The sequence below is a fragment of the Phyllobates terribilis genome, unplaced genomic scaffold (assembly GCF_046119375.1).
Source record: "Phyllobates terribilis strain yellow unplaced genomic scaffold, ASM4611937v1 Scaffold_1__5_contigs__length_1240528914, whole genome shotgun sequence".
In the NCBI taxonomy this organism is placed as follows: domain Eukaryota; kingdom Metazoa; phylum Chordata; class Amphibia; order Anura; family Dendrobatidae; genus Phyllobates; species Phyllobates terribilis.
The window spans coordinates 621,817,352-621,837,737 of record NW_027362761.1 but is presented as its reverse complement, the minus strand read 5'-3'; the positions used below and the strand labels follow the sequence as shown (position 1 = coordinate 621,837,737).

At 48.5% G+C, this 20,386-nt stretch overlaps 1 protein-coding gene across 2 annotated transcripts in view; it reads right to left on the bottom strand.

Annotated features, from left to right (window-relative positions):
• Positions 1-20,386, bottom strand: part of GBA2 (glucosylceramidase beta 2) — a 287,622-nt gene that overhangs the window by 130,776 nt on the left and 136,460 nt on the right. The window lies entirely within an intron of this gene.

Below are 20,386 nucleotides of genomic sequence, written 5' to 3'. Positions count from 1 at the left end.
AATGTACGCCGTTATGTAATTGTATCATACACCAGAGGGAAGCATTTGTTGTTTGTGCGCCTACATAGCTTCTCTACCGTCCCTACATACTGTACCTCATCTAATGTCCCCCATTGTTGCTGTAGGTTATATATATATACAATTGTGAAATCTATAGAAGCCATTTAGTAGTTTCATCATGGATTAAACTGAAGCAAGGCTCGCACTCCTTGACCTCCACATGACCCTTATTTTCGGATGAAACCCCCTACCTTCCCCTCCTTTATGAATGGCACAGATATAAGACACATATTTTTCTACAACGTTACAAAGTGGCAAACGTAACGCATTGTCTTACATCACTGGGTGGTTGTGGCAGCACCTAAAAATTAATATCGGTCAGAAGGATGACAATATCCATGCCATGTTTCCTTTCTATAGATAGATAAAATAGTGATAGGAAATATGGCATTAATATCTCACACCTGGGACCCCCATGGGTGACGGTATCATGGAAGAAGGGGAATCCATAATTTTCTAAAGACCTAGCCACATCCCATGATTAGCCCTGTTATAAGACACCGGAGGGGAGGTATGTGGGCGTAACTTGTGTAAATAAACTGCACCCCTAAAGCCATATGCTATCTGTAACGGGTGTCCAATTCGCCCGTATAAACAATTGGTGGGGGCAGCTAGTTCGGTTTGTTATTGTGGAGTTTAGCAGTGACTGTACTGGGGTATATACATATATTCCATTTGTTGGAATCGGATGTGTATATACTATACGCTCACATTGAGCTCCCCAATAACTGGCCTAGTAGTGAGAACAGCCGTGGCCTCATGTATCACTTTTCAGTCAATTGTGTCATTGTCCTGACAATAGGAGACAGCAGAGAGTTTCTCGGACAAATTTGGTGGCAGCCGTGGAGTCTGCATGATCTCCCTGTTGTTCTCTTGACAGTGTACCTTCATACCTCCTCTAATGTCTCCCATTCTTGCTGTCCTTACATACTTTCTCCAACATCCTCCATGTTTTTGGTGCCCATATATACCTCCTATAATGTCCCCCACTGGATCTTTCTTAGAACTATAGGAAAGTGTTGAACCTTTGATCACTTGATCGTTGTATTACACATCTCGATGTGGAAATTACAGCACCAAAAAGAAGCTGTGGATGATGGAGACGTCACTGATCTGTAAATGATGGAAAATGTAAAACTCCAGTCTGGAGTTTTAGCCATGTGCAGAAATCCCTGCACTTCAAGCTTCGGCAGCTGTCAATCAGGTCCATAATGGTCGTCTGAAGAAGGTTCTGCCCCTGATTGTACAAATCATCAGGATCCGCTGCCGGCAGCTCCTGATTAATCACAGACCAATGATGTGCTCGTTGGAGACAAGTCCGGAGATGCTACAGCCACGGGAGCAGGTTTAGACCACACAGGCTGTTCTCAGTAGTATGAGGAACATGCGCCCCGAGGTGGTGGTGTGAGAAAATGGCTCATGGGATAATGGAGAAAAAGCCGCACTACTAGTTACACCAAGCTATTCGTGCACAGGGAATGAAGACCAGAGGAGTGCGACCCCCAGATATTATGCCCCCACACCATAATCCAGGGAGTAGGACTGATGTGACGTCCCCTCATGAAGGCCTCTACGTGGTCTCTACACCAATCTCTAGTTTTTATTGCACCCAAGACAAAAGTGTGAATCATCGCTGAAGAGAGCAGACCTTCACACCAGCCTCCATTGTCGTCACGCTCTGCACCATGATGGCTTTTAAAAGCAGTGGCTTTTACTTACAATTTATGTCAATAAATGATGATGCTTTCTCATGTATTACATGGTATGCAAAATTTGGGTTTATCTGATTTAAAAAACACTTCTCTTTTTAACCATCACGTGTGGATTTTGCACAAAACATGCATGAAATTATGTACAAGCGAGATGAACAAGAAAAATCTTTATTGTAGCCAAAAATGTACATAATAGTATATATAAAAATGTATTGAACATTCATTCTGAAACTTTATTGGAAATTAATTCTTGTGCCTTTTCTCTTCAAAGCTTCTCTAGATAGCTTCTCTTTTATAGAAGGCCTGCAGATCTTCTCTGTGAAGCATCCAGCAGTAGTCCTCCCAGTCCATCTTTGTTTCTTATGAGGGGACAGTTACTTTTGCCGGACTAGCTAGTTAAGGTTCCGGTTTCCAAATCCACTCCGTTCTACTCCGAGGATGTCCAGTCTGTGAGAAGCACCCTGACCCAGAAGATGAGAGATTTAACCTTTCTTCCAGTGGCTTGGAGAGAGCATGGTCCTGATGAGAAGTCGGGGGAGTTTGGGAGAAAGAATATGGCTACATCTTCTCTGTAAACGGGGGGTTCTGGAACGTCCATGGCCGGCGCCCCCGAATGGTTCACCTCCTCCCTCCATGCGGGGGCACCGGCATACTCACTGCCCCAACTGCAGCAGCGTCCTCGTACTCCTCCTTCCCTCCCTGTGCACACCGCTCTGTCTTCCGGTGGCACGTCTAGTGCGTGTGCACTCCCCAGCTCTTAAAGGAGCAGCACTCACACATACTAAGTGCCCCCAGCCATCAGCTAGGAGGCATTTAGTAGAATAATTTACCTGCAAGAGGACTCCCAGCCAATAGCTGGGAGGTATCTTGTATATAAGACACCCTCCCCAATAGGGAGGTGCCTGAGCAACCCCTATAGTTTAGTGTTAGTAGTGTTGGTTTGCAACTGTATGTTGCTGTCAGGTCCCTCGTCCTTAGTCCAGAATAGTTATTCCCTATCCTGTACTGTCCTTGTAGTCCTGTGTAGTTTATTCGTCACCCTGAAGCCGCGTCAGCAGTACCTGAACAGATTCCCAAGACATGTGTGTCTGAATGAGAACCAATCCCCGAAATCCACATTGTCCACACTTTCCGTCAGTCTCCGGATCCTTCCTGGCCGTGACTCCGCTCCGGTGTCCCTGTCCAGCGAACTAGACCCCTGGTATCGGCAATTGCAGTACCGGGAACTACCTGTTATGCGCAGTGCAGTGGGACCCAGAAAAACTGACACCAAATCTGCAAAGGTGCAGCTACAGACGCACTTGACACAAGCTGCCCAGCTAGGCGAGCCCTTGAGGGCCGGGAATACTCTTCACCCAGCTCCTACTAAATGGAAGGGGGACTTTGGCAGAGCCCTTCTCAGGCCTACTGTCACCGGACAGCTAGCGTCTGGTGACGCGGCTGGTGCCTAGTCAAGAACCAGGTGAAGACCTCTGCAAGAACCCTAGAAAGTGAAACCAGAAGAGAAAATGAGAAAACCCTGAAAAGATTGCAAAACGAATGCTAGCACCACTCACCACCAACCACATAGGAACTGCAATAAACAACAAAGGACTGAGCAGGGAGCAGGATCAAATAGCCCGCCTAATGATCAGGTGTTGAATACCTCCCAATCATCCCCAGACAGCCACTCCCTGCTAGTTTGAACAGGAGAATTGACATCATCCCACCACTGCATAGTGCCAAACACAGCAGTGTCCTGCATTGCCTGGCAAGCGGAGAAATCAGTGAGAGTGTCCTCACACATCATACAAACACCAGAAAGCGATGTGCCAAAAGATTGGGACAGTCTCCGTGCATGCGTAGTAGCTCCACCTCCAAAGTCAGGACAATGGCGGCGCCTGCAACTGTGCCCTTACCTACTGTATCCTCACCCATCCCCTGTAGATTGTGAGCTCTCGCTGGCAGGGTCCTCGCTCCTCCTGTACCAGTTGCCGACTTGTATTGTTCAAAATTTATTGTAATTGTTTGTGCTATGTATATCCCTTTCACATGTAAAGCGCCATGGAATCAATGGCGCTATAATAATATATAATAATAACCCATGCCTTAAGATGGGATTCAGCTAAGGCTACCCGGTCCGTTTCATCATTAATCTGCCCACAGCCTTAAAAAACTCCTCTCTGACGAGAGTATGGGTGAACCTGAAAGTAATGAAAATGCCCAAGACTGGGGATCCCCTCTAAGAAGGGAAACAACAAGACCCACCCGAGTACCTCCATTCCCGGAGGAAACAGGACACAGTTGGAAATATAATTTGCACCCCTCCTTAAAATTATTAAATTGTTTCCGATTGCCCCCCCAAAAAATCAGACAGGGGCACCTTAGGTTCTATAGGAATGACCCCCGCAGTAGGACTGGGGTTAGAACTTGCCCCTGCTGGGGGAACGCCCAGAGCTAAGGTCTGGCTGTGCTGGTTCACAGTGCCCAGCAAATCCTGGAACATTACCAGAAGACCCTGCATCTGGTCAGAAAGCTGTTTGACTGGATCCATTTTTTTAAATAAATATATATATTAATATATGGCTGTTTATTCTGTTATGCGCTGTGCAGTGGGACCTAGCAAGACTTACAGCAAACCAGCAAAGACACAGACGCACTTGGCACAAGCTGCCCAGCTAGGCGAGCCCTTGAGGGACAGAAATACAATTCACCAGGCTCCCAGTAAATGGAAGGGGGACTTTTGCAGAGCCCTTTCCAGGTCCACTGTTGCTAGCACCACTCACTACCAACCACATAGGAACTGCAATAAACAGCAAAAGACTGAGCAGGGAGCAGGATTAAATATCCCGCCTAATGATCAGGTGTTGAATACCTCCCAATCATCCCCAGATAACCACTTCCTGCTAGTTTGAACAGCAGAACTGACAACATCCCACCATTGCATAGTGCCAGACACTGCAGCGTCCTGCGTTGCCTGGCAAGCGGAGAAATCAGCGAGAGACATGGCATCCCGCGTCCTCACACATCCTACAGCACCAGAACGCGATGTTCCAAAAGATTGGGACATTCTCTGTGCACGCATAATAGCTCCGCCTCCAGGGTCAGGACAATGGCGGCGCCTGCGACCGGACTAGCGTAGCACCAGATCTGCTCCATTCCCAGGTGGGAGCACAGAGTCACGATTACTAACACTACCTAGGAGTGGTACTTGGTGGCTACCTGCAGCTCAAGCCTGACTCCACCATCAGGAGCTTAAGCGAACACCAGGTAGCCGCTTAGCTACACCCCTCCTAGGCAAGCCCGGCCCCATGGCACAGTGGGTCCACAAACCACGTGCGTCATCGGCGAGTGTGACAGCCGTCATATTTTTTAGCATGATTTTATCTTTACAAAGAGACCAAAGATGACAGGTGTAGCCTCATCTCTCAGGCCATTATTCAATTGGAGGGATCCTGGCCAATGCCCAGCGACGTGAAACCTTGCTTTACGTTCACCACTTCATCACGTTTTCGAAAATATGACTTTCCTATCTATTAGATTGATGCAGTTCATGCAAAACTCCCTTCTCAATTTCTAGTAAGCAGACAAAGACCCAGGAGAGCTTTACGTTTCTTCTAAGTCTATCTAGAGACAACTTGTAGAATGCAATCTCTTTCTCTTTCTGGAGTTGACTTATGGAATTTAATGTTTTCTATGACACCTTGTTTCACACACACTGAGACACCTAAGCTGTGCTGGGGGCATGCATGTCCTCTAGTATGTTGCTGCCTGCTTATGATTGGGCAACTCATGTAAGGAGAAGTAGTACACCCCCCCAATGAAAACTCTAAAAATGCCTGTAAAGACCCGGGGTCTTTCGTGGGTGTAACACTACTCAGACAACACAGGGTGAGGGTAAAACAGCATGGCAATACTTTACTGAACCACAAAGCGGACAATAAAGACTTAGAAGAGTCCCAGCAAATACCCAAGATGGTTCAACATTACAGTCTCACCCTTTCTTCTCCACCTGCCTGGGATAGAACAGCTGCAACTTGAGACTTCCAGGGCCGACTACCTCAACCAGTTTCCCCCCCAATTCTGGCGGGCCCCCACAGAGAGAAGGTAGCGGCAAGCTTAGGAAGCTAGCAGTCCAGTTACAAGGCCAGGAGACCCGAGAGTCCCACCCTGGCCTCTCCGAGAGTTTCCATCAGTTCCAGGCGACCGGAGGGTCCCTCATGACAATCCTCAACAACATATCCATTGGGCCAGGAGACTTCTTCGTCCCACCCTGGTCTCCCCAAAATGTATCCATGTCTCTCTGATGGTCAATGGAGCAGATACGAATCTTTCCAGTCAGGGTCGGTGCCCTTAGGCTAGAATCATGTAAAATCCAAATTTGTATCTCTTTGGATGCCATGCTATCCATCTACTTTCCTGAAGGATGTCTCTCATTCTCCTTGTAAAGTCTTTCTCCAATTTCTGATACTCCTTGATTCTGCTTGCAGCACTACAGACATCCCTGTTTATATTTAAATCTGTGTAACGTCATCAGTCACAGGTAAGAGGTAAAGGTGCATGGCTCAGCAGGTCTCATTGTTTGAGCTAATCAGTTTACATAGTTGGTATCACAGGGGCTATTGTAAATAAACATCTAGCTGACTTTTAGTACAATTTGTCATCAGCATAGTAAACATGATTGTTTCCAAATGAATAGAACTCAACATTCAGGGATATACAAATAATAGTTTGTGTTAATCAACTAAAGAAGAACACAGGTTAAAAAGTCAACATAAAAGTAAAGGTATACTGCTCTTGCCATCAGAAAGTATGTCTGGCATAATTAAGATTTTACGCTGTATCATCACAACACCCACTTGTTCTTAAAAGTTAACTCAATAGGTGCCAAATCTTATGATCAATAAAATCTCTGCAATAAAGAGGTAAAATACAAAAAAAAAAAAGTTTCATTCCGCTCTGCAACCATTATTACATAGTGTGTCCAGCTCAACATGAAAAATGTGGTGAAAAGTCTGCCTTAAATAGAAAAAAAAACTACTTAGCAATTTACCTCTTATTAAAAATCCTCTCTATTATTAAAGGAATTGGCATTTTTTTAATTCTATAGTTTACAAGTCATTGCCTAGGTTACCAGTCACCTGGGATTAAGTGCAGTCCTAACATCCATTTGCTTCAGAGCTTGCACACAGCAGTCTGAAGTTGGGCAGATTGATGGATTGGAGCTACAGTGCCCCCAGAGCTCCTCCAATGCTGCAGAGACAGAAAGCCTCATACATCAGCATGGTAAGGCTTCATGAGTGCACCACCTCTGGGAGGTCAGGAGGCAGGGGGGGTGGTAGGCTCCTGAAGACAGAAAAGACAACTTCTTTAAGGAGTTTTGCGGCATTCATGGCACAGTTTTTCATTAGTTGTGCCCCATTCTGTCTGACAAATTACGAGGACTATCTCCTGATCCTCCTCACCAGTTCTCTCAAAGTATCACAGGGCTCGGTCCCATTGCTATTTGCAGTTTACAAAGGACAATTAAGCAAAACAATCCATAAATTGGTGTAATATACACACCCAGCTCCCCCTGTCCTGTGCACCAGGAGTCAATGACCTATCTGCTTAGCTGAACTACAGGAATTATAAATGTGAGATTTCTAAAACTGAACCCACCCAAGACGGAATTTCTCCTGATCGGAGGTCAATGCCCAACAGCAAAATGACAACTTGCACATACTTCTCCTCTACCCCCTGGAAACACAACCCGGCAAAGCTCAGACCGGGATACTTACTGATCGGGAAGCAAATAGCTGCCATTATTCCATCTATATTCTTCCATCTCAGGAACATTGCAAGAATTAAACATCTCATTCCACCAAAGATCTATCCTCACTGCTACGAGCTACGAGCTGTAGGAGATTCAGTATGCCCAGGTCCAAAACACAGCAGCTGTGTCCCACAAGTGTAGCTCAGAAAGATTCCTCTGCGCAGCACAGTTTTGGACCTGGACATACTGAATCTTGCAGATAATGGGCAGCACGGTGGCTCAGTGGTTAGCACTGCAGCCTTACAGCACTGGGGTCCTGGGTTTAAATCCCACCAAGGAGTTTGTATGTTCTCCCCGTGTTTGCGTGGGTTTCCTCCGGTTTCCTCCCACACTCCAAAGACAAACTGATAGGGGATTTAGATTGTGAGTCCCAATGGGGACAGAGCCCATAATGTCTGTAAAGCGCTGTGTAATTAATGGCGCTATATAAGTGAGGAAAATAAATAATGTGTGTGGGGGACGTTATTCTGTAGAAAGCTTCTGGTTTTGCTTATAAATACTGAGAAAGTGTCGATCAAAAGACTGAGCAAAGTAATGCCCTGCAACCGGCAGCAGTAGGAGAAAAACCTCAGCAATGCACAAGAAATGATGCCGGGGTCATGTGCGGCGTCCCGTCGTCCGGGGTCGTGTGCGGCGTCCCGTCGTCGGGGAACGTGTGCGGCGTCCCGTCGTCCGGGGTCGTGTGCGGCGTCCCGTCGTCCGGGGTCGTGTGCGGCGTCCCGTCGTCCGGGGTCGTGTGCGGCGTCCCGTCGTCCGGGGTCGTGTGCGGCATCCCGTCGTCCGGGGTCGTGTGCGGCGTCCCGTCGTCCGGGGTTGTGTGCGGCGTCCCGTCGTCCGGGGTCGTGTGCGGCGTCCCGTCATCCGGGGTCGTGTGCGGCGTCCTGTCGTCCGGGGTCGTGTGCGGCGTCCCGTCGTCCGGGGTCGTGTGCGGCGTCCCGTCGTCCGGGGTCGTGTGTGGCGTAATGAATGTACAGTGTGATATAAGAAGGGTAATGTGATAAATTTAATCTATGATGTAATCAATAAAGAACTGTTCCCATGGCGGGGGCACCTACACACCTGGAAACCTTCCTTTGACAACCTTTCCAATGTACTCCATGACAAGCAACATTCAGGACTCAAAACAGGAGCTTTTCAGTACAGTGAGTGCCATTCATTAGAAAATGTGCAAAAGAGGCCCAGATGTAAACCAGCCATGAGAAGACTAGCCACAGGCGACCATACAGTGGAGCACTAGTGAGGAAGACCATGAGGAGATCTAGAAAGAGATCACGTATCTACAGCTGAGAGGAGACAGAGCACCCTGCCCAGTACTGACTGTAGATCCCAAGCCCTGGAGCTCCACCAATCACAGAAGGAAATCCATGAGTCTTATGCTGACCTCTCAACAACAGTCTAGTCAGACAAGTGCATGCCACTGGTCCTTGGTCCAGACAGATCATGACATAAGATACCATCACAACCCTGATGCACATTAGTACAGAGCTACGCGGTGGAAAGGTAGTGCTACGTGAAGGGAAGGCAGCACTACGCTGAAGAAAAGCTCCTCCATAGAAGGTCCTGGAAACCTGGTGAAGGCGAGTCTCTCGACAGAAGAGAGAAGCCTTGTACCCTTTAGCTACTCATCCCTAGTCCCATGTAAAAAGATGAATCCTCCGCACCAAGACTCTACACCGACACTAAAGCAAAACCGAAAGAAATGAACTGGAGCATAGGTTGGTATACATGCAACGTGTAGGACCATGTTCACAAGGGCCATTAAACAGACAAAACCTAAAATAGAAACAAAATGAACATATACCCTGCTGTAAATAAAAAGCAATAGTGCATATAAATAAAATAGGGGATCAAAAAAAGTGTAAAAGCCGTCCCACCAAGACAAGGTGTACCCAGTCGGGATGGTCCTAACCTCTAGTATTAAACCTTATCATGTGTCAAAGTGATGTCACTGTGCCGACCAGGAACGGGGCCAAGCTATGGTCACCCAGCAAGGGGTAGCTATACAAACATAATGTCCAGCTCAGAGAAAGGGAGGTCACACCCTTACCTGCACGGAGTACAAGAACCTCGGTTTTGCTTTAGGATCCTGCACTCAGTGCAGGTAACGGTACGCCTTCCCTTTCTTTGAGCTGGACGTTACATTTATATGGCTTCCAATGGTTGGGTGTCCATAGCTGGCCCCCGTTCCTGCTCGGCACCTATTCACACGGAGGTAATTTTTGACACATGGAAAGGTTAGGACTGTCCCGACTGGGTACATTTCTGTGCTGGTGGGATGGCCTTTATGCTCCCCTGTGTTATTTATATACACTATTTATTTTTACTTACTCATAGCAGGTGTATGTTCATTTTGTTTCTATCTTAGGTTTCGTCTACACCGACACTGTCTGTTACTGGAGGTGCCCCAGTTAACCATGGACTTAGACGGAAGTTGTCAGGACAATCATGGTGCCTGAACCAGGAGCAGCATAAAATATAGCGCAGGATCCATAATTCCAGACAGCCATGTCCGACTATTTAATGCTGCAACGTCTCAGAGCAAGGCATCACTGCCAGTAGAAACACGGCGGTCTGAGCTTCACGGTGGTCAGAGCTTCACGGCGGTCTAAGCTTCACGGCGGTCTGAGCTTCACGGCGGTCTGAGCTTCACGGCGGCCTGAGCTTCACGGCGGTCTGAGCTTCACGGCGGTCAGAGCTTCACGGCGGTCTGAGCTTCACGGCGGTCTGAGCTTCACGGCGGCCTGAGCTTCACGGCGGCCTGAGCTTCACGGCGGTCTGAGCTTCACGGCGGTCAGAGCTTCACGGCGGCCTGAGCTTCACGGCGGCCTGAGCTTCACGGCGGTCAGAGCTTCACGGCGGCCTGAGCTTCACGGCGGCCTGAGCTTCACGGAGGCCTGAGCTTCACGGAGGCCTGAGCTTCACGGCGGCCTGAGCTTCACGGAGGCCTGAGCTTCACGGCGGCCTGAGCTTCACGGCGGTCTGAGCTTCACGGCGGTCTGAGCTTCACGGCGGCCTGAGCTTCACGGCGGCCTGAGCTTCACGGCGGTCAGAGCTTCACGGCGGCCTGAGCTTCACGGAGGCCTGAGCTTCACGGAGGCCTGAGCTTCACGGCGGCCTGAGCTTCACGGCGGCCTGAGCTTCACGGCGGCCTGAGCTTCACGGCGGCCTGAGCTTCACGGAGGCCTGAGCTTCACGGAGGCCTGAGCTTCACGGCGGCCTGAGCTTCACGGCGGCCTGAGCTTCACGGCGGTCTGAGCTTCACGGCGGCCTGAGCTTCACTGCGGTCAGAGCTTCACGGCGGCCTGAGCTTCACGGCGGCCTGAGCTTCACGGAGGCCTGAGCTTCGCTGCGGTCAGAGCTTCACGGCGGCCTGAGCTTCACGGCGGTCTGAGCTTCACTCCGGCCCTTCTGGCTTAGGCAGCAGAAATCTTGTGACAGGCTCCCTTTATATTTGTGCAATTAGTCAGCAGTTACCAATGTCAACCAGGACGAGGGGCAGAGTCTTTTTTATAGGCACTTTAATTACCGATCTAGCTGGAAATGACAGAGCCATCAATGAGAAGACACGGTGGTGATCATTTAACCCGTTATCACCATACAGTGACATGACACTAGAATATGCCACCCCCAGTGCAGAGAACAGGGGGCTGCAGTGCTGAGCCAGCTCATCAGACCTCCACGTCGAGGGCAGGAGGTCCAGTCACTGGCTGCGTTATGGCTTCACTGACAGGTCTCTGCCTTGGTGAACACATTGGGTGAGACCTGTCAATCAAAGCGATGGGGTCTGGGAGAAGCAGCTGGGGTTCAGGCTCATGACTCATCTGAGGCTTATAGTTCCTGACAGATTTTCAATACAAGTTTATTTCTTTTATGCCGCAGCGTTACGGAGTAAAATGTAATCGTTTGCAATCGCACAGCCGGTGGTTCAGGCAGCACAAGTCACAGGACAGGTTCCCCTTCAAGTCCTTGCATTACTCTGTGATATGCCATCATTTTATACAATTGGAATACCCCTTTAAATTTCTTAACGAGCCTCCTATAAAGGTTACATAATAATACACTATCCTCAATTCGCCAATTTTCTTCTCCACCATTGACCACAGAAGTCTGTGGAGAATGGAGACTGAGACTAATCATTACTAGAGCAGCAAAGAATAGCGGACAGATTCCTCCACGATGAAGCATGGGCTTCTGAGAGCTGGAAAGAAGGAATGCCGAAAGTACACGCATCATCAAGAAAACATGAGGGGGTGTGACTGAGCATACATGTACAGTGGATACAAAAAGTCTACACACTAAAATGCCGGCCGGCGGCCACTAGGAAAGCACACGAGGTGCCCAGCCGGCGGCCACTAGGAAGCACACGAGGTGCCCGGCCGGCGGCCACTAGGAAGCACACGAGGTGCCCGGCCGGCGGCCACTAGGAAGCACACGAGGTGCCCGGCCGGCGGCCACTAGGAAGCACACGAGGTGCCCGGCCGGCGGCCACTAGGAAGCACACGAGGTGCCCGGCCGGCGGCCACTAGGAAGCACACGAGGTGCCCGGCCGGCGGCCACTAGGAAGCACACACGAAGCTTCTGAGAGCTGGAAAGAAGGAATGCCGAAAGTACACGCATCATCTAGAAAACATGAGGGGGTGTGACTGAGCATACATGTACAGTGGATACAAAAAGTCTACACACCCGGATAAAATGCTGGCCGGCGGCCACTAGGAAGCACACGAGTTGCCCAGCCGGCGGCAACTAGGAAGCACACGAGGTGCTCGGCCGGCGGCCACTAGGAAGCACACGAGGTGCTCGCCCGGCGGCCACTAGGAAGCACATGAGGTGCTCGGCCGGCGGCCACTAGGAAGCACACGAGGTGCTCGGCCGGCGTCCACTAGGAAGCACACGAGGTGCCCGGCCGGCGGCCACTAGGAAGCACACGAGGTGCTCGGCCGGTGTCCACTAGGAAGCACACACGAAGCTTCTGAGAGCTGGAAAGAAGGAATGCCGAAGTACACGCATCATCTAGAAAACATGAGGGGGTGTGACTGAGCATACATGTACAGTGGATACAAAAAGTCTACACACCCGGATAAAATGCTGGCCGGCGGCCACTAGGAAGCACACGAGTTGCCCAGCCGGCGGCAACTAGGAAGCACACGAGGTGCTCGGCCGGCGGCCACTAGGAAGCACACGAGGTGCTCGCCCGGCGGCCACTAGGAAGCACACGAGGTGCTCGGCCGGCGGCCACTAGGAAGCACACGAGGTGCTCGGCCGGCGGCCACTAGGAAGCACACGAGGTGCTCGGCCGGCGGCCACTAGGAAGCACACGAGGTGCTCGGCCGGCGGCCACTAGGAAGCACACGAGGTGCTCGGCCGGCGGCCACTAGGAAGCACACGAGGTGCTCGGCAGGTGTCCACTAGGAAGCACACGAGGTGCTCGGCCGGTGTCCACTAGGAAGCACACACGAAGCTCGCCCGGCAGCCACTAGGAAGCACACGAGGTTCTCAGCCGGTGTCCACTAGGAAGCACACGAGGTTCTCAGCCGGTGTCCACTAGGAAGCACACGAGGTGCACGGCCGGCGGCCACTAGGAAGCACACGAGGTGCTCGGCCGGCGGCCACTAGGAAGCACACGAGGTGCTCGGCCGGCGGCCACTAGGAAGCACACGAGGTGCTCGGCCGGCGGCCACTAGGAAGCACACGAGGTGCTCGGCCGGCGGCCTCTAGGAAGCACACGAGGTGCTCGGCCGGAGGCCACTAGGAAGCACACGAGGTTCTCAGCCGGTGTCCACTTGGAAGCACACGAGGTTCTCAGCCGGTTTCCACTAGGAAGCACACGAGGTGTCCGGCCGGCAGCCACTAGGAAGCATACGAGATGCCAGGCTGGCAGCCACTAGCAAGCACATGAGGTGCTCAGCCGGTGACCACTAGGAAGCACACGAGGTGCCCGGCGGACACTAGGAAGCACACGAGGTGCCCGGCGGACACTAGGAAGAACACGAGGTGCCCAACTGGCGACCACTAGAAAGCATACGAGATGCCCGGTCGGCAGCCACTAGTAAGCATACAAGGTGCCAGTCAGGCGGCCACTAGGAAGCACAAGAGGTGCCCGGCCAGCAGCAATTAGGAAGCACACATGGTGCCCGACTGGCGGCCACTAGGAAGCACACAAGGTGCCCGGCTGGCGGTCATTAGGAAGCACAAGAGGTGCTGCTCTTACACATCTCCTTTTAACGACTGTGGAGACCTTACGCCACTGATGCACAGAACATATGATAAGCCCACAAAGAACAGAGCCACTGCCCCTTCTCTGGCACGTGAGGATGTGACATGCGGCACACAATACAAGGTCACTCAGGGTGAGGGAAGAACCATGTGCACAATGACGGGAAGCGGGGGAGGAAGCTCAAACACTAGGGAAAGGGGGAGTGGAGACCCCTAGGCAGATCTGACAATCACCCTGACTCCCCTAACGTCCCTAAATAGGTTTCGCACCAGGAGGGAGGGGACAGCACTAGTCAGCCCCCTCTGCAACTAAAGACAAAAGGTAATAGAAAAGGGAATAAGCTTAGCTTGAGAAGACACCAGAGAGATCACCCAAGTATCCTCCAAGGGAACTCCAAGAAGACACTAGCTAACTACTAGTACTTCAGGCCTGGACAGAGGAAAATAGAGCTATCACTGGCCACTCTCTGGAGAGACTGAGGGTATTTAAACATCCAGCAAAGGTGTGTCAATTAGCAGCAGAAGGTGAAGGTAACTGCTAGGTCCTAGAGAGAGAAGGATATCACTACACTGCAGAGATGGAAAGATCACGAAGGCACCAGCAGAGCCAAGCGCAATGACCTTCTACAGCTGGATCCAGAACGACTGTCTATCACACCTGACACACCCGTGACAACAAGGCTCATCATCAGGTGTAACTGGTTCAGATGAGGAAGATCACACAGCAATGGCCCCCAGGAAAATACCCAGCACAGCAGGCACAACATGGAGCGTGCCGGACTGCCCAGGAGGCAGACTGCTGACCGCACCAGAAAGGAGACATTCCTGACCCGCACCGAAAGGAATGTAACCAAACAGGTGCAAAGCCCGATACATACAGGAGCAAGTAAAGTTATCCCTGCTGCAAATATTCACTTTATCTGCAAAATGTAGAAACTTTCTGCTGTTAGCAATAAATCAATGATACAAGAACAATGTTAATAGCTGAACACAACAAATACGAGTGGTTCCTCCAGATCCATCACAAAATGCCACTTGTACTGACAGCTACAGTCTCAGAATTATTCACTCCTTCATTAACAGCATAAAGGCTTACAGTGCCTTGAAAAAGTCTTCATTCCCGTGACCTTATCCACATTTTTTTCCTATTACACCCACAAACTTAAATATATTTTAATTGGATTCTATGCGATACCAACAAAGTAGCAAGTATTTGTGATGTGTTGAGGAAATGATACAGGGTTTTCTGAACAAGGTGAGGTATATTTGCATTCAGTCCACTGTAGTTTGATACCCCTAAATAAAATTTTGAATGATTAATCGCCTCTAGAATCACATAATTAGTGCACCACCTCCACTTATATGTAATTTCTTCTCAGTATAACTACAACTGTTCTGTGAAGGCCTCAGAGGTTTGTGAGAGAACATTAGTGTCAGGGATTCCAACACACACAGGGAGAGGGACGACACCGGGGAGATCACACGATATCTCACCGTGCCGTCACGCTGTCCGTATTACGTCCGGAATCGCGATCACACGATCCAGACTACTCGCTACGTAGGTATCGGTAAGCGACCAGTGAGCGTATGGCGCAACACCCTGGGTTCCACAACCTGGAATCCGTGTTTATTCCCTCCGTACGGTCACTGTCTGCTTCACGATAGCCCAATTATTAATACTCTCTGCCACCACTGTCCAGATTTGAAGACAACTTACACTATACAGTTCGCAGGGACGAATCAGCATAGATGGAGGAGGGTCTCCCCAGTTGATTTGAGCATTATCGAACGCGACCCGCTGCTTATAGTTCTTATTCCCCACTGGCAAGGAGTGCTCCTGTCTTCTTCATGGGCTCTCTTATACCTAAGGGGAGAGTTACCCACACGCCCCTTGTGGTGACATCATGTGGGCCGGTCTCCAGCCTGTACATTTTTATTAAAACCACTAACTTCTGCAATAACTCATCGCTCGTTGATCGCAGACGCTTGCTAACGACGCTATTTTTTCCCTTATGATTTTATCTATATTTAGAGACCACACATCACATAGCTGCAGTCTGTTATTCTTGTGTTTTTGCCCTACAGCTCCCTGATTTTGCTTACAGCCATGGAAAACTACATATACATTCCTGGGCTGATTTGGTCATTAAACATATGGATCCCGTTACTGTCAGACGTACAGTACAGACCAAAAGTTTGGACACACCTTCTCATTTAAAGATTTTTCCGTATTTTCATGACTATGAAAATTGTACATTCACACTGAAGGCATCAAAACTATGAATTACCACATGTGGAATTATATACTTAACAAAAAAGTGTGAAACTACTGAAAATATGTCTTATATTCTAGGTTCTTCACAGTAGCCACCTTTTGCTTTGATGACTGCTTTGCACACTCTTGGCATTCTCTTGATGAGCTTCAAGAGGTAGTCACCGGAAATGGTCTTCCAACAATCTTGAAGGAGTTCCCAGAGATGCTTAGCACTTGTTGGCCCTTTTGCCTTCACTCTGCGGTCCAGCTCACCCCAAACCATCTCGATTGGGTTCAGGTCTGGTGACTGTGGAGGCCAGGTCATCTGGCGTAGCCCCCCATCACTCTCCTTCTTGGTCAAATAGCCCTTACACAGCCTGGAGGTGTGTTTGGGGTCATTGTCCTGTTGAAAAATAAATGATGGTCCAACTAAACGCAAACCGGATGGAATAGCATGCCGCTGCAAGATGCTGTGGTAGCCATGCTGGTTCAGTATGACTTCAATTTTGAATAAATCCTCAACAGAGTCACCAGCAAAGCCCCCCCACACCATCACACCTCCTCCTCCATGCTTCACGGAGGGAACCAGGCATGTAGAGTCCATCCGTTCACCTTTTCTACGTCGCACAAAGACACAGTGGTTGGAACCAAAGATCTCAAATTTGGACTCATCAGACCAAAGCACAGATTTCCACTGGTCTAATGTCCATTCCTTGTGTTCTTTAGCCCAAACAAGTCTCTTCTGCTTGTTGCCTGTCCTTAGCAGTGGTTTCCTAGCAGCTATTTTACCATGAAGGCCTGCTGCACAAAGTCTCCTCTTAACAGTTGTTGTAGAGATGTGTCTGCTGCTAGAACTCTGTGTGGCATTGACCTGGTCTCTAATCTGAGCTGCTGTTAACCTGCGATTTCTGAGGCTGGTGACTCGGATAAACTTATCCTCAGAAGCAGAGGTGACTCTTGGTCTTCCTTTCCTGGGGCGGTCCTCATGTGAGCCAGTTTCTTTGTAGCGCTTGATGGTTTTTGCAACTGCACTTGGGGACACTTTCAAAGTTTTCCCAATTTTTCGCGCTGACTGACCTTCATTTCTTAAAGTAATGATGGCCACTGGTTTTTCTTTACTTAGCTGCTTTTTTCTTGCCATAATACAAATTCTAACAGTCTATTCAGTAGGACTATCAGCTGTGTATCCACCAGACTTCTGCACAACACAACTGATGGTCCCAACCCCATTTATAAGGCAAGAAATCCCACTTATTAAACCTGACAGGGCACACCTGTGAAGTGAAGACCATTTCCGGTGACTACCTCTTGAAGCTCATCAAGAGAATGCCAAGAGTGTGCAAAGCAGTCATCAAAGCAAAAGGTGGCTACTTTGAAGAACCTAGAATATAAGACATATTTTCAGTGGTTTCACACTTTTTTGTTAAGTATATAATTCCACATGTGGTAATTCATAGTTTTGATGCCTTCAGTGTGAATGTACAATTTTCATAGTCATAAAAATACAGAAAAATCTTTAAATGAGAAGGTGTGTCCAAACTTTTGGTCTGTACTGTATGGAACTCACAATATTTCATATTTCATTTTGGAGTCGGGGTGACTAAAAATTTCAGCTAAACTCTCTTTGAAGCTTGAGAAAGCAACTTTCCCAGTTGCACGTTACATGCAAATTAGAGCAACCCTGCCAGTAATTAACCCCCGCGTGTGCCAGGGACAAGATGCTGGCTTCTAAATGAAGTTATAGCTCTCCTTGGCTGCCCTTTGTTTGTGTAAGCTATTTCTCAGGCGTGTGTTAATTGGGGCTTTTGTGCTGAGCAAAAGGGGAGTAAGGGAGGGGAGTGAACATCTATGTCAGGCCAATATGGAAGAACATTTTCCTGACATTAATATTTCCCTGACAATTAGGGATCAAACAGCATAATGAAAACCAAAGAGCCCACCAGACAGGTCAGGGATAAATTTGTGGAGAAGAGTAAAGTAGGGTTAGGTTATAAAAAATAGCCCATGCTCTGAACATCACATGGAACATTGTTCAATCCATCATCCAAAAATGGAAGGCGTATGGCACAAGTGCAAACCTACCAAGACATGGCCGTCCACCTAACCTGACATCCCAAGCAAGGAGAGCACTAATTAGAGAAGCAGCCAAGAGACCCATGGTCACTGTGGAGAAGCTGAAGTGAACCACAGCTCATGGGGGAGAAGCTGGCCACAGGACAACTACTAGCTGAATACTCCACAAATCTTGCCTTTTTGGGAGAGTGGCAAGAAGAAATACGGGTCATTAAATTTCAAGTGAACCAATGAAATTTTCCTCTACTACTACTTCTCGGATGGCTCTTCTGCACAGTATAAAAACAGGAGAAACTTTATAAATGAATGCCATCGCAAGAAAAATTCTGCAGTGGAAGCTGAGCGGCACTTTAGGTTTAGACGCCTTGCAGCCCCAGCTAGCCTCCAGAGGACGTATTCACACCAAATCTTATCACCCGTGCAACTGTTCAAAAGGAGTGAGAAAAATATTCCTAACATCCAGTTCATGTACTGTACAAACCAGGACTACGAAGAAGAGGAGAGTTTGTTACAGGAAGCAGAATCCATCACTGACTCGGCAATAGCACACGGTCATTCCATGTAGTGAAGCAAACAAATCCCCTGCACCTTCTCGATGTCAGTGCATTAGCCTTACTCACCATTTGTGAAAATAAACTGTATTTTCTTGATCATTGACATAAGAGGGTGCTGTGCATTACTCTTTACTGTTCCCAGGTTGTGCGGCTGCTGCATACCCAATGGTGATTTCACCAGAGAAATGGAAGTTTATGGTCGGTATCCGCGCTGCCAACAAATGAAGGGACGTCAAGTGCTGGATGATGATCTATAGAAAAGCTTCTGACACCTCATTTGTCCATGAGATTTCAGTGTGTTTAATCTGCACATCCAGTAGATCTCATTTCTGTTTAGATTCTGGACGTGGTTGGGTATGTTAGGCGTCCAGAATGTAAACAGAAAGGAGGAGATCTACTGGATTTACAGACTAAACACACTGAAACACCGCATTATTTATATATACCGTATATATATTGCTTTCACTCTTCCTCCCTCAGCTCTTACGTCTTTTCTTAACCTCACATACAACATCTCTGTTGGTCTCAGGAGTAAATGCCATACACCACTATGTTACTTCCCACGCATTTCAACGTACGAATCAGGGAAATATGATAAAAAATCTTTCCCCGCAGGAGTACTGGAGTATACGAAAAGAAAGACACGCTTCTGAAACAGTCATTTATTGCATGGAATTCTTGTATAGTCATGTCATTTATAATATGTTATGTTTCTAAAGTAAATCAATTTCTATATGTTTAGCTGTTTATTTATTCCTAAGTATAGATTATATATATTGTAATGCAGCAGCTTGCTTGGCATTACTGTAATGATCCAGGGTATGTTTTGGCCGACCAGGTACCTCCCCCTCACGTAACTGGTCACATGACTGTGGCATCACACAGGTCCTTTTGCACACAGAAGGTCTGAACACATGACTGTGACATCAGTTCAGGTCCTGTGTGTGTGTGCACTGGATGGATATATAAACCCTGGTAGATTTGAGACAGGTGTGTTAGGCGTGAGGCCTGTTCCCATGTGGGACACCGTGATACAGTGAAGCCTGACAGCCTGAGAGGTCGAGGCTGGATCCTGTGTGTAGATGCCAGTGGCCTTGGAGGGAAAGCCGGCTTGGAAGGCAAGAGTCCTGGAAGGTGAAGACTGGATGTGCGTGTGAAACATTCCAGTAGTCTTTGAGGGAACGAGGGCTGGAGACCCCATCCTGGGAAAGCCTTAAAGCCACCGTGGTGGCAAACCAAACGGACTGAAGCAGCCAAAACCCGGCAAAGGTAAAAACACTGCTTAATGTGAACATTTTTGCTATTACCTTGCTGAAGGCTGTAACTTGGGAGACTCCCTGATGCTATGTGTGTAAACATGCCGGTGATATACTAAGATGGACTGTGTGATAAGCGGTTTATGATAAACAATAAACTGCAGCATTGTGAAATACGGGAAAGACATTGCATGTGTGCTTTAATTGACCCGGTGCAGCGAGTGTCCCCCAGTATGATGACTAGCGCTGCCTTACATATTATACATATATATATATATATATATATATAATGCGCATCATGTGTCTACACTATGAGCTTTGACACATCACTTTGTCATGCGTCTCTCTTGCCGCTCTTTGATAAAATGCTCCTCTATATAAACCTTTGTGAACCATGTATATGCATATGGTTTTGTTCCTGAAGTATTGACTCAGGGGGCTGAATACTAATGTACCTCACAATATTCAGA